Below are 14,478 nucleotides of genomic sequence, written 5' to 3'. Positions count from 1 at the left end.
CCCAACGTCTCAACGTTGGAATGTCTCAACGTTACCCGGGTGAGAGGGGTTCGCCACCGTGGGAGATGAAGCGATGAAATTAGCTCGCACGCGTGCACTTGGGGGGATTTGTAACATCGCAGGGTCGTGAGGGATGGGGAGGCATTCATACAGCTGTGTATTTACTTTGGCTGATGTATAAGTAACGTCCTTATATACTATTGTGCTGTACTGCAATCGAACTGGATACAGAATACATACTATTTGTAAGAGGACTTGCCTGTAACAATAGGCAATCAGACACTTGACATATACAGGGTGTTTTAAAACATTTCAAAGATATATAGCGATTTCAAATCAGGGTCCATCGTTTTGAAACACCCGATATTTATTTTAGTTCTCTCCATCTTATGAGCCCTATTTTTAGGATTAACCTATGTATGTGATGCCCTGTTCAGGTTCTGAAAGAAATCGCCGTGATTGTATTGACGCTTATGCTGTAATTCATGGCCTGGTATCGAACTCAGGTGGTCACAACTATCGACTTAAGAAACAGAGGGTGTCGTCAGCTTTGGAATATTATTGTATATTCTGTTTAAATCTCAAATAAATGTTAAACATTTGCCACGTTAATACATCCAGATTTTCCAACATTTAAAAATAAACCCTCGATGGGCTCGATTTAAAGGATATGCATAGTCAGTATTTGCACAAATGCGAGATATATCTCTAACATAAGTAGTTTCAAAGATATGCTACTAAATTATGCTATATTTATTGATTTTCTATTGTTTAAATGTTACTAAGAATTAACGTGCCTCTGGATATCTTGCCAGGACTCAATTTGGAAATGAGATGCGAAATCTCAAGGGTCTGTGCTGGTTAAATAGAGTGTACTATTATTAGATGCACTGGCGGGACACAAAAATTGTTAGAAGGGATGATGGACAATACGAGTGATGGAATGGCAACCAAAGGAAGAGGAGACACCACGTCCGAGAGGTCAACCCAGCGTGTTGATGGATCAGTTATATCGGCTCATGTGCAATAATGAGATGAATTTGTGGTATCGCAGCACTGCGAGAGAGAACAATAACGTGGGGAGGTCTTCATCCACCGGTGGATAGACCCTGGATAAAATTTTGATGTCTTCTCAGTTGTCAAGTCCATGAAAACAATCAAAATGAGCTGCTGGAATGTTAAAGACAAACGCTAGGGGGCATAAGCCAACCATAACCACAGGCTATTAACTGTAGAACTGTATACTGTCACCACCACCACCGTAATGACTGGTCAATAAGGAACTAGAGTTACTAGACTGAGATTCATCGTCTAAAACAGGTATCATTTTTGCATTATCGGTCCTGTGTTTAGTAATGCCAAGAATGAAAGCCACGGACATCTTAAAATGACCTTGATACAAAATTAATATAGAACTATTCAGGATATATATTTTGTCGTTTCAGAAATTACATCGATTCCCACCACCCCCCTCGAAACCTCAATGCACCTCCGATTGGCATGGTTGGCTACGTACGGTGCGAAAGAAGTTCAACATAGATGCATTCAATTGTTGTAAAGCACTTTTATTATTGCCACATCTACGCTGCCCCACCAGCACTGGACAAGCTAGATGAAGTATGGTCACGGAACTCCCACGACCCCGCTTGGCATCGGAAAGCCCTCTTCCAGTAGTTGATTCACGCAAGTAAACTGTCAATAGGTCCATCAACCTGTTATATATGTGTGTGTGTTCAGGAGCTAAATGTAGTCGAGACCTGCTCGCCACAAGAGGGATTCAGGAGAGAGTTCGTGTACGTAATATTGTTATTCCTTCGTTAAATGAGCGCGGACCACGGTTTGTTTACTTTGTGGCCCATGTTTTGGGTTTGCATTACCACAATCGCACTGCTGTTACTGTGCCTTGTCTTTAATGTACCGTTTGTGAAGATGTGCCCATTTGGCCTGATGATGTTATGATGTGGTTTACGGTGACACCAGTGTCTTTGGGGAGGAATGTTAGAGCGATGAGGTGCGATGTTTGGGTCTCGAACGCGGTGTTTTTTTTTGTGGAAGTCGGCGTTGTTCCACGATGTTCACACAACAGCGTCCACGTGGATCTGGGTGAGATTCGAGGATGGTGTCGCTATACCCGCAGTGATGTTTCCCCAAAATTGGCCTGGTTACCGTTTCCACTTTCAAAACAAAATACTGTACTGTATGTATATTCCCACTTTCCTCAGAGGAATGTCGTTAAGGTTGCGTCGTAGCTTCTCGAATAATTAGACGGGGATTGGCAATTGGCATCTTGGTAACGAATCTAATTACTGTGTGATTACATAACCCAATGCTGTTAATTACATATGCCATTATAATTAAAATACTCAACGTGCATAGGAAGATAAAGTCCTGCTTTTCAAGTACCATATAGCAGTGCGTACGTATGTTAATGTTATATAACTAAAAACTAAAAAAGTTGGCATTTCTTTCATCGTGATATGATTTACAAACGCACATCACAATACCGTGCCACAGTGCATTCAACAAGTTGACCCTAAAGCAGACGAAGCACGCAGAGTGCAGTTGTGCGAATCCTTCCGCGGCCCGCGTTTTTGTTCGAACTGCGGAATGCAGAACAAAAAAAATAGTCCCACTTTTGAGAACGTAAAAAAATCGTTGCACGCCGTATTGTTGAGTAACACCAACACGTCACGCTCACTTGAGTTTCGTTGCGATTCCCAGCTGGTTAAAGAAAGGACACTGTTAAATGAAATTGGTGGATGGGGAGGGGTCGGTGCGTCCGTTTACAAACAATATACTAGATAAGCCCCTCCGCTCGAAGGAACTTTTAGATTTCCCAGCACGGATAGGCGCCCCCGTATTTTGACTACGAGGGTCACGTTAAACACGGCCGGAACTCATTCTCGTCCAGACCCCGCCCCACTTTCTCGCAGCGGCACCGCCCATATTTATGCAAATCTAGGCTGCACCATTACCATATAAGCCCCGCCCATACCGACGGAGCCTACCCCGCCCACTTTGTTAGTTGACTCCGCCCATATTTAGTTAACTCCGCCCACTCTGCGCCTCAGGCCCCCCCCACTCCCATGTTGGGCTCGCTCAGTGCCGCGAGGGGAGTCGGACGAGGTGGGCGGTCGTGCGTGGGGAGCCGTCTTATAACCCACCCCCTCCCCGCCAACAAAAAAATAATCCTTAACAATCGTAAACGATTCTCTTTTACGGTTCCAAACCACAGCAGCGGTGGGCTACGGCGAGTAGGGCGACACTCGGGGCACACGGACGTACCAGCCGCGATCGAGCACACGGCGTTGCATTAACCGCGGCAACCAAATAAGAGACAATAAGATTCTCGCAAGTCAACTTTGCCAAAACCAAAAAAAAAACCCCACCACCATGGGTTCTTCTGCCTTCGGCCGCCACTTGGAGGGCAACGTCGCTGGCTTATTCTAGTCGCCAACCCGTCGATACCATCGACAGCATCGGCAGCATCTTCTGACAAGTTATCCCAGGTTCGTGGTTTCCACCTTTGTTGGTATCGCAATTTGTCGAGTTTAGTAGATTCGCTCTGCCATGTGAGTTGGAAGTGCCCTCCCTGCGTGACAACCGGTTGCTGCAATCGGAGGCGTTTTACTACAGGGAGGCGAATTGCTGTTCACCTGCCGCTGATGGTTGATTCGGTTTATAATGTGTGTGCATGTGTTTCCGCAACGTGACTTAACCTATCACTTTGTTTCACCTCCACGAATGAAACTGATTAAACTCCGCGGTGTGTAATTTCTGGTGTTGAGCGGGTCAAAATTGGGAAATGTTGGGAGGTTTTTATCTTGTATGCTGCAGGTTATCGGCGTAGATTAGTCGCCGTGTGTGCCAACTTATCATCTTGAAAGCTCCTCCGGGCCATCTTGATAGAATTAGCATCGGACACCCACTGTAGCGTCTTGTGTATTGGGGGGTAATTATTAGGAAGCTTAAAGTGCCTGGGCCATAACTTAACAAGACAAAACCTTGGGACAATGTGAATTGTAGGAAGGATATTTTTTTACATTTTAAGAGCCAAGTCCCTGTTTTTTCACCTAAATTTTACAATCGTTTGGACAATATAAATGGGTGTGTTTTACATTCCCTGCAATGCATTACCCCTGTATTGTCTCATTCAAATAAACAGATTACGTAGTTACGCACATGTTGCTTTACTTCTAATTATGTACAACATCTACCGTCGTAATCCCTGTACGGTAATTGTACTGCGGTTGAGATTCCGCTGGGTGGATGAACTCGTGAATGTCTGAATTAATGATTGGATTAATGGGACATTCTGTGTGGCTGGATGGATAAGATGAATGAAATCCAGAACGAACGGTTACATGAATTAACACGTGGGTGGCCATCTGAGCTCAATCATACAATATAATTACGGCAACCCAATTACATCCGCGCTTACAATACGGCTGATGACAGGGTGTAATTTCCAGCGACAACGTAATATAGTCAACAGGAATTCACACGGTTCGATTCCAACCACAGGGTCTGGTTGATATGTAACACAGTATCGACATTGATATGACTGCTCGGCAAAGCCAGTATCAATGTTTGCGGGTATACAAAAGTGACCTGGCTGAGACCAGGCAAGGGCGTGCCTTTCTTCGAGGTTAGGAGGGGTGTGGGATTTTAAGCTCGTTCTTTTGTGGTCAAGAGCATACGTGGCTTAATGCACCTCTGGGTCTGGCCAGACTAGCGTTGCCACAAACGTGTTTCGTTTGTGCCCATTATCTCTCGAGCAGTCTGCCTGTTTCTTTGCTTATCGCTTGTCTATCTACCCGTGTCTCTATATCTTTGCCCATCTACCTGCCTATTTGCTTGCATGGCTCTCCATGGTTTGTGCCCGCTTACCTGCCTTGTCTCTCGGTCTGCGTTTCTGGAGAAAGTGGCGTGGTTCGCCAAATGAATCCCAGTTCCTAACTCCGTTTTTCGAATCCCAGGTTAATAGATATCGAATACTGTACACACTTGGCGGTTGTATACTGTATATGTATGTAGAACTTCTTTCGCACCGTACATAGCCAACCGTACTAATTGGAGGTTCGGTAGTTGATGTCTTGTGGTTCTGTAACCAGCTTCGGTCCTCACCCCTAGGTCAACCCAGCCTAAAAAAAAATTACGTCCGTCTCATACGCTGCCTTGATCGCTGCGTTGTGCTTAGCAGGATAGTTCCATAGTTCATTTATTTGGTATAGCCCTGTGAGCCATTCGGCTCTTGAATCGGGTGCAACCGCAACAAACAAAAACATGAACAAGAAAACATCTTAAAGTGATAATGTGACTGTGCAAACAGAAAATCCAGGAAAAAAACATCAAAATATTCCTGAAATAGCACCGTACACCAACGCTGTGTGCAAAAATCCCAGTGGGATGGAAGTCAAATAGCAACAACCACAAGACAACTAAGATTAAGGAACACTAGGGGAGACAAAGGCGGGTCGGGGCTTGTGACCACATGAACCGACACTCCTGTACTTATCTTGCCTGGGGTAGTTGTCCCAGCTAAACCATTAATCCGTGGCGACTGGGAATAACAGGATTATTAAAATATCAAAGGCTCTCGGTCCAGGGATGATGCTATTAGATGCATGGACTTCAATTTAGTTTTAAGAGTACGGATGTGTATGAAACCCACATATATTTTACCTTGTAGCCGCACAGCGCTTGTTTCCCTGTTAAAGAGAACGAGTGATTGCTGAGGCTTTTATCGAGCAGTCGGTTGATCACGCCTGATGAGTACGATGACAGAGAAAGCATGTTTGTGTCAAATAATATGAGCAGAAATATGGCCATTAGTCTCGCACGTAAGTACGCATATGTTTTAACCCATGGGCCGGCCATCCGTTTTTTCGGACACGTTTTATCCAGCAACATTTTGCTTGAAGCAAGCAAGACCGTGGAACGGTTTCGACATTCAGGCTCGCATCGGCAGTCTGGCTTGTCATGCAAATGCCGCTCGGCCATCGGTTGTTATTGCCAAGATCACTCCCGTGTAAACTGTGCGGCGCGATGTTGTCGTTTTATTCGTTCCTAAACTTCACCACCGTGATTGTGTTATTCACGAATCGCCGGTACTCTATTACGAGTACAAGTGTTATTGCCTGCCTGCCTGCGGTGTTGTTGCCAAGATACATCATATGTGCATCATCTTGATTCGCCTCCCGCGTGGCACGGAGATTACTGTATGCATGCAATTATTTAATTCATTTATCCCTCGCCCCCCCCCCCAGTGATGATGATGGGTTGGCTATTTTTGGAAGTTTGGAGTTGGGAAGGCCAACAAAACACATCCTTCCTGCGCACCAACATTGACGTGTCACCTATTCCGTCTTGCGTGTTGCGTTGTTTCATTTATTTAATGGGCTCCAAAGGTCCCGAAAAACGTCAAACGGCCAGCAGCAAACAGTTGTCGTCGAAAAAAGAGCACGACACGTTTTTTTTTCTCTTTCTTAAATCGAGTTGTGTCCTTGTTGTTAAGACGATGGTAGGGGCATTTCTGAGATGGAGCAGCGCAGACGGAAGAAGCAAAAAAGAGGAGTGCTCTGTGACCTGCAGTGGTTGTGGTGTGGTTGGACGGATGGCCCTTTCAGCTTTGGGCTGTTGCATCGTGTGTAATTTTAGCTTTGGAAGCAGACCGGAGAACTCAAAGGAGGGGGGAAAAAAAACCCTTTTCAGAACACGGAGAGAACGTACAAAACCCCCACGCAGGCACCTGAGTCTGTAATCGAACTTTTTGCTGCGAGGCAAGAGTGGCCACCACTGTTCCACCTTGCCGCCCATAAACTCTTGATTAACCCCCCCCCCGCTCGTTAATTTACCATTAACGTCTCCCCCCCCCCCCCCCGATATCAAAGGTTGCTGTTAAGTAGGAGAGATCTAATTTCCTTGTGTCTTAGCTGGCACCAGCTATATCCCGTTCACTTTTGCCCATTCTGATCGCAGTTCAAGATTTGTTCGTATTTGTTATGTACAGCTGTGTTGTGTAGTATGTATTGTGTGTTGTACACTGTTTTGTGTATATAGTATGTGTGTTTTTATGGGGTGTATATGTATGTGATACATACGTAGGAGTAGAGAGAATGTCGTGTGTACAGCATTGTGTTCCTGTTGTGTATGCATTATGTATTGTTGGATTGCATACCGCAGTCATTAATCGCCCCCTTACTGACAGACTAATGCCCATGTGCCAGCCAGGTGTCGACCCACCTTGTGCCCACCGGGTCAGCTGCCACTGGGGGTGCCCCTTCAAATGTATTCGTATAAGATGTGATGTTAAAGCACTCTGGAACGCCCGGCCGTAAAGGAGTGCAGCTCTTAAAAACACATCATCATTATTGTTTATGTGTTGTGTGTGCAGTGTGTAATGTATATATAGACAGCACATTGCGTAGTACAGTTTAACTCTAATGCGCGTTTTTGTTCTTTACACACAGATATGTTCTCTGTAAGTGTGGTGAAGTAGGCCAGATGGTTATGAGACCTGTGTATAATATACAATACAAGAATGGGCAACGTGTACTGCACAGACTGGAAATTACTTATCGCCTTAGTCACTCTTACACTGCCGTACAGCAGAACACGAACCGCAGTAACTTCCTTCAGGAGCGGTTCATACAAAGTTATTCGTCTCGGAGTCACTTTGAGAGGAGTTGCCAAAACTGGAAACGCTCAGTTAAAATGCGGTCGGTATTCGGTGCCATTTACTTCTGGTGGAAATCCCCCCCCCCCCACCCGCTCACACTCACGTGAGATGGAATGTTCATCACGTCGTTTTGTTGGGCAGCATCTTGCAATATCGGCGAGATGTTATGAAACAATTTATTTTTATTTAATCAGGTAAGCTCCACTCAGCTATACTGTGTAGCTCTTTTTCAGAAGCGACCTGGCCACAAATGATAGCTCAACGAAGTGGCTTATCGTGTAGAAATGTATAGGAGCTAAATACTGGATGCATGTTTCTTATTGTGGAGGGAATAACCAGATAGGCCCTAGAGAAAAATCCATGCCACCACGGTTATCTTCCAATTAAGCTCGTACAGAACACTCAGTCCCACGTGTACACACACTCACGTGATTAATTTCGAGCGGGTCTGGTTGGCTTAGAGACCCGTAAAAAATAAATGTTTTACCCGGCACACAACATCAAGTATGCATTTCGCTATGGCTGATATCCACGTGCCTACCCCCAGTCTACCAGCGTTCCAGAAGATATTTTCTCACCTTGAACACACCACACCTCCCGCTATTGCTGTGCTTGCCACGAGGCAAGTGCAGCCTTACTCCAGTAAACCGGCGACCCGAAAAAGAGACCTTGGTACTTGACCCCTTCTCGCGAAATGAGTTGGCAAGACAGTGAGCTGTCAATAACATTTTTTGACCACGGTGAGAGGCGGCGATTCCAGCAAGGGCGGGAATGACGGGTTGATTAGTATGTTATCAATCTCGATTCCTAAGCCCACGACTATCCCTGACTGCAACATCATACGCACGACGCGTCTTATCATCGCCTACGATTTACCCCACCGTCAGGACGGGCTTAAGTAGGCGCCAGGACTCGTAAGTTGAGATGTCGCTGTCCTCCTGTGGATACCCATCTTGTGGGCTCATCTTTTCCGCAATCCAAATGCACTTGTACGTTTTTATTTTTTTGGCTTGCCACCGCGAGGCCTCTCGTGACGAGGAGTCACTACTCACCGCCCCCCCCCCCCCCCCCCCCCAATATTTTGTGACGTGGAACATCAGAAGGTTGTGTTACGTTGGATTATATTTTATTCCAAGCCGGTTCCACGCAACCACAAGAAACGTCACGTTTTCGTAATGGGCGTCGTGTTCTCTGGTTTCCTCCTCGTAGCAAGAAACATGGGTTTGATTCCGGACTCGGGCGCCTTTTGCTCTGGGGTTTGTTCTCTATATTCCAGGTTCCTCCGGTTTCATTTTATAGGTAAAGAAAGAACTACGTAAAAACACATCGCAACGCAACTGGCATTAGCCGAAACGTCCTCGTGCTGGAAATGATGTGCAAATTACTTAATTGGCATTAAGCATCGCAACATTACCCCTACAGGAAAACAAAAGCTTGACAGGACTCTCCAGTAAAAGAGTCTTGAGACTCGGCGAGGAGGTGTAAGCAAGCGGATATAATGATAATAATACTAATGAAATATTGAGAGTAAATGCTAAAGTCACTCGACTGCAGATAATTAATTAGCTCTTGACATATATTTATTTTAACATCAATTTGGACGCGTACATCACACCTTAGTCAATCCACTGTTGGATGAGTGCCCTCCCCCAGGCTGTGGGGGTTATTTTTACGTCTATCACCCCCCCCCCCCCCTCCATGCTGGTCGGTGGGCGTTGGCGAAGTGGATGGACATGGGTGTGGGACACATAGAAGTGTAGTTCAACAATAGATTTGTCTGCACGTCTGTCTCATCCAAACATGCCACTGCGCTTTTAAAAATTTTTGAACCGAACTCCATGTATATTTCAATTTCGTGTTAGACTTTTGCATTTTCGTTGTTTACATTTCGGATACTTCTATTCACTCTTCTGATTTGCTCACTGATATTGGGTTTCCTCTGCTGTTTGCGATGTTTGTGACTTATGGAACTTGGGAAACTTTGCTGCTATGTGGCTCTCTTTTACGATCTTTTTAAGTCCACCTTTTAATTATCTGCCGTCTAAAGCCTATGCTTCACGGTGTGTACTCATACCCGTCAACCTATACGGTTTACCCTTTTTCATGTACAGGGAAATTTATTTTTCAGGTCCATACTGCATACATCCGTTTCAATACGGGCAAAAATATGTTTTGTCTATTTGTGATGGGACTTTGTAAGATGAACTTTGAGCTTTATAAAGGCACAGGGACCAATAGGGTCTTAATCGGTCTGTAATAAGGTAGGGCACTGATAAGGGGTTGACAGATGTAGTGGTGAGTGTACTAGTGGCGATTGTCTATTTGTTTGTGTTTTCGCTTGTGATGGGACTTTGCAGGATGAACGTTGAGATTTATAACGACACGGGGTGACCAATAAGATCTGAATTGGTCTGTAATAAGGTATAGGCACTGGTAAGGGGTTGACAGGTATGTGTACTCCACTTCGGTTATATGTTCCTTGAACAAGAAAATAAAAGTCTGCTCTCAATGGGTTCGTCCCTGTTATTAAATATAACAATTGCAGCGCGTTTTTGTTGTGAGTACACCAATTGGCAGTCATTAAAATCCGGTCTTGCAGGATTTTGTACTGGAGCCCTTGGAACATGCGGGAATTGCTCCTTGGGGGGTTAAGATGGTCTGCGGCCAGCTACCCGGCACAATTCAACGATGCAAATGAACACAGCGCATCGCATTACTACCCGGCGTGCACTGTAGTTTTAATTTATCTACCGAGCTGGCGAGCACAATGATTGTTTTTCTCACTACCCCCAACCACCACCACCACCGCTGTTAAGCACTTGGTCGCGGAATTTTTCTGTGAAGTGGCAGATGCGTGCTGTCACTTCTTGGAGAGGAGGGCGGTGGATGGAGGAGGAGGGATGAGGGACGTTGCCATTGGGTCCGTGACACAACAAAGATCCCCCGTATAGCCTTGACAGACTTTTTGGGGCAATTGCTGTTAGGCGAACCCCTGGGTGTGCCAGCACCACGCTCGACACACCCTCCCGCCCCTCCGCTGTCTCCCCAGTGGCAGTGCTTGTTTACACGCCGCACCAGATGCGCATTTGAGGCCGAGTTGACCTAGGCGAGGCCCAGGACCGGTTCAGATATTCGTCGCTGGTGTTGGCCGTGAGCGGGAATTGGAACTCGGGCGGCCGGCCGGATTCGTAGCGCGGCAAAGACAAAGATCCCCCGTGTAGTGTTCCTATTCTATTGGGGCAAGTGTTGTTCGCCAATAAGCGCCGATGAATGATTATGGAATGGCAACCTCGGAGGGTTTGGTGGGTTGTGCATGGGGGGGAAAGGGCGGGTTACGTAACAGGTACATTCTACACGCACTGTACTCGAACGTCCTGGCGCCGGCATGATACCAGGTCGGGGTTGTTTCCCCACCCCCCTTCTCCGACGTGCCTGGATTTAAAACAACAACCAACGCAAGATAAGTGGCCATGCTCATCACACCACAGTCGCGTCCTGGAACGGGAGACCGCGTTCCATCAGAGCTCAGGAGTTGGGCGATTTGAGCTCTCCTCCGACCACGTGAGTTGGGCGAGCGATTTCCTCCTCGCCAATGATCGTTTAGTCACTCGACTTTAATAAGGTGGGGTGGGGGGGGACAAAGAAAATGTAAATAGAAGGGGAGATGAGTCGACTCATCGCATCGTCCCGGCTGTAATAATTCTGTGATCCACAGACATTGCTTGGATCTCCCGACTGATGTAACGAGAGGGGGGGGGGGGCGACGGGGGGAGGAGGGGGGGGCGATGGGGGGAGGAGTGGGCGATGGGGGGGGATGGGGGGAGGGGTGGGCGATGGGGGGAGGGGTGGGGGGGGCGATGGGGGGAGGGGCGATGGGGGGAGGGGCGATGGGGGGAGGGGCGATGTTTCATGCGATGAGTCGTGACGGCGATGTAACAACCGTATTACGTGATTGCACTGATTTTTTTTTAAATCCTAATTAATTCGTCCCAGTATTATTATTAGACGCATTATTCGATGCACGTATTAGATATCTGTTTTCCATCAGATTAATTAATTGATACACCATTCGATGCCTAAAAAAAATCGTAGTTGATGCCCCCTTCCTCTACCCTGCAGTAAATAAAATCGAATACGACGGTGATTTTTGTGGCGCCTAAATGCGACTGCGACCTGATGAAAGACGCTGTACGGAGAAAATGAGCATAATTAATTCAGAGAGAGAGCGAGAGCCGGTAAAATCATAGCCAGATGATAAAAAGAGGTGGCCTGGATTTGAACAGAGTGATGCGGCGACAGCGTGGATGGCTGGGGAAAGGGAGTTCCAGACGGTAGGAGCAGCAGGGGAGAGTGAGTAACCTCCCACTGGGCGAAGGTTGACTCGGGGCTTTCACAGCAAGCCCTTGGTTGATGGAGTAGAGAGGGTGTGTGTGGTTGGGTGGGAAGTTGTAGGGTGAGATGAGAGTTGAGAGGTTGGAAGGATCTTGAAGAGAGCCTGACAAATACATCCCCGATCTGCAGTTCACTTTGTACTTGATGACAATCGAAGCACGGCAACTGTGACAAGCTTTGTGCCAATAACCTTGAACTCGAACAATTTCAAATCACATTTACTGTACGTATAATGTAAAATCGTATGATGTAAAATCTTATGTAAAAACGTAAACATCGTATAATGTATAGTTTGTAGTGTAAAATCGCATGATGAAAAAACTTTAAGGGAAAATCGTATAACGTAAAAACCGTATAATGTAAAATCGTATAATGTTAAAATCATTGACTGAATTTCGCTTTAAAAAGCACCGCGGCAAAAACACCCACGCCAGCCCGAAGGTTTGGCCATAAATTATTTCCCCTGACCTTTTGTTTGGAGAGAGAGGGGAAAAAACCCCTGGACTTGGCTATGCTGGTCCCCCAGAGAAGGAGGGAAACGTTTTCACAAATGGAAACTCTGCTGTGTGAGCAGATCTGTACATTTGCACATCTCAAGCAAGCATCTTTGACTCTGAGACGCTTGATCCTTTAACTCCGTTAAACAGACGTGGCTTTGTCCAAACCCGATTTTCGTAAAATATTCTGACACTGTGAATAACTTTGGTGGATGCGTGTCACTTTTTCTGATGTTTCTTTTAGCGTGGTTTTTTTAGGTTGTTGCTTCAGAATCTTAGCCTTGATCGTGGCTGATGATGTTTGGTGATGATGCACGCCTATGATTACTGTCGGTGTTGGCAGCAAGAAATCACCCAGCAGTTCCGCAGTGGACATCTGTGAAAAAGAGCTTCATAGATCATCGGATTCCTCCAGGATAAATACAATATTCTCATTCTGATCTGCTCCAGACGCGCAAGTCAAAGTGATGGGGGGCGGGGTAGTCTAAGCTGATGTCCGTCCGTGGATACGGGAACACGTGTTTTGTTGAAAGGACGACAGCCAAATGACTTAACGCAGGGAAATGAAGTTCCGAACACTTATAAATAGACGTGTAGTTGAACGGATGGTATTACAGCGAGTGTGTGTGGTTAAGTGTGTTTATTAAGCACCTATCAATTCTTAATAGGTATAACAGCACTTGGCCCAGGAGCCTCTTGTCTGTGTTGGAGTCAGTAAATGTGTCCATGAACCCGGGTGATAATTTCTCATTTTGTGAGACGCAAATTACTTGGTTCACAGTTGATGGAGATTGTACGTAGGTTTGTGCTCAGCACAAGACTTAAAGCAGTGTAGAACTTCAGACTATCTCCCTGCCCTGTGAGTAAAACTTCACGACTTCTGGATACAAAAAAAAATTGTGGCCAAATTTAAATATATTTTAAAAAAATAAGCATACTCAGTCACGATCATCGCTGCATACGGTGTTAAATAAAATAAAAAAATAACCTGAGTTATTGAATGTCATAATCAATGTAAGTTAGGCATATTCTATTGATTTAACACTCATGGGCTTGGGTGAGACACGTCACCAGAAGCGATGATAGCCTGGTGGTGAAGACGAATTATGGAGTGGTAGCTCGAAGGGAACACCTCCAACAGCTCAAGCGCAGGTGCTCGACCAGGGGGTGGCAACTTGCGGCTCCTGAGGCGTATTCGGTGGCTCTTGAAGGACTGCTCGTGACGTTATTTATTAAGGACCCACCGTCTCGTATTCACATGCATTGCGGCTCTTGAAATATTGAATTTCTCACCGAATTAGAAAAAAATGGCTCCTCTTGTTATTTTGGTTTGCCCGACCCCTGTGCTAGATGGATAGTTACATTTCAGGACTTCCAGATGTGGCAACGGCTTTGTCAGATCCAAATCTAGCGGTGGATTGATCATGGCTGCTGTGGCTGATGATGATTCACTTCTGTCGAATAGAAATATTAATATGGACTTATTGACCCACCCCTGCTGGACAAATGTGAAAAACAGTTTTCTTGCTCAGCAAATTCCTCCAGGATAAATAAAGATTCTGATTCTGCTAGATCGAGTTTTTATTGGCAGTCAAGAACATCATCGGACGTGGAAATTACCTTTTGCCATCCCACCAGGTTGTGAATATAAGGGGGGGGACTGTTGTCCTTTGTGTGAAGTTTGCCACAGTTAAGAGTGCGTGTTGTCTTGTAATCGCCACTTGTGCTTCAGTTATTCACATCGCCCGTGGGAAGTCCCGATGCGGTTTATGATCACCCACTCCCGCCAGGATTCACTGTACGTGCTTTTGAAAAGCATTGACCAGCTTGTGTGGATTTACGCTAAACAAATGGTGTGTCCACTACGGTGCAGAACATGCATATCACATTATCAGCAGCGATGTAATC

General features: G+C 45.8%; 1 protein-coding gene across 3 annotated transcripts in view; it reads left to right on the top strand.

Annotated features, from left to right (window-relative positions):
* Window positions 1-3,070: 3,070 nt before the first annotated feature.
* LOC116948891 (erbin) overlaps window positions 3,071-14,478 on the top strand; it is a 119,135-nt gene continuing 107,727 nt past the window's right edge. Inside the window, exon 1 of one of the 3 annotated variants that reach the window (XM_032966117.2) lies at window positions 3,071-3,509. The gene's annotated coding sequence lies outside the window, so the exon portion shown is untranslated. Of the gene's footprint in view, window positions 3,510-11,008; window positions 11,243-14,478 lie in introns of those variants that run through there. The other 2 variants (XM_032966113.2, XM_032966116.2) reach the window with 2 other exon arrangements.

Source organism: Petromyzon marinus, chromosome 35, assembly GCF_048934315.1.
Source record: "Petromyzon marinus isolate PM22_M1 ecotype Great Lakes invasive population chromosome 35, UKy_Petmar_22M1.pri1.0, whole genome shotgun sequence".
Taxonomy (NCBI): Eukaryota; Metazoa; Chordata; class Hyperoartia; order Petromyzontiformes; family Petromyzontidae; genus Petromyzon; species Petromyzon marinus.
This window is presented reverse-complemented; position numbering and strand designations above follow the sequence as displayed.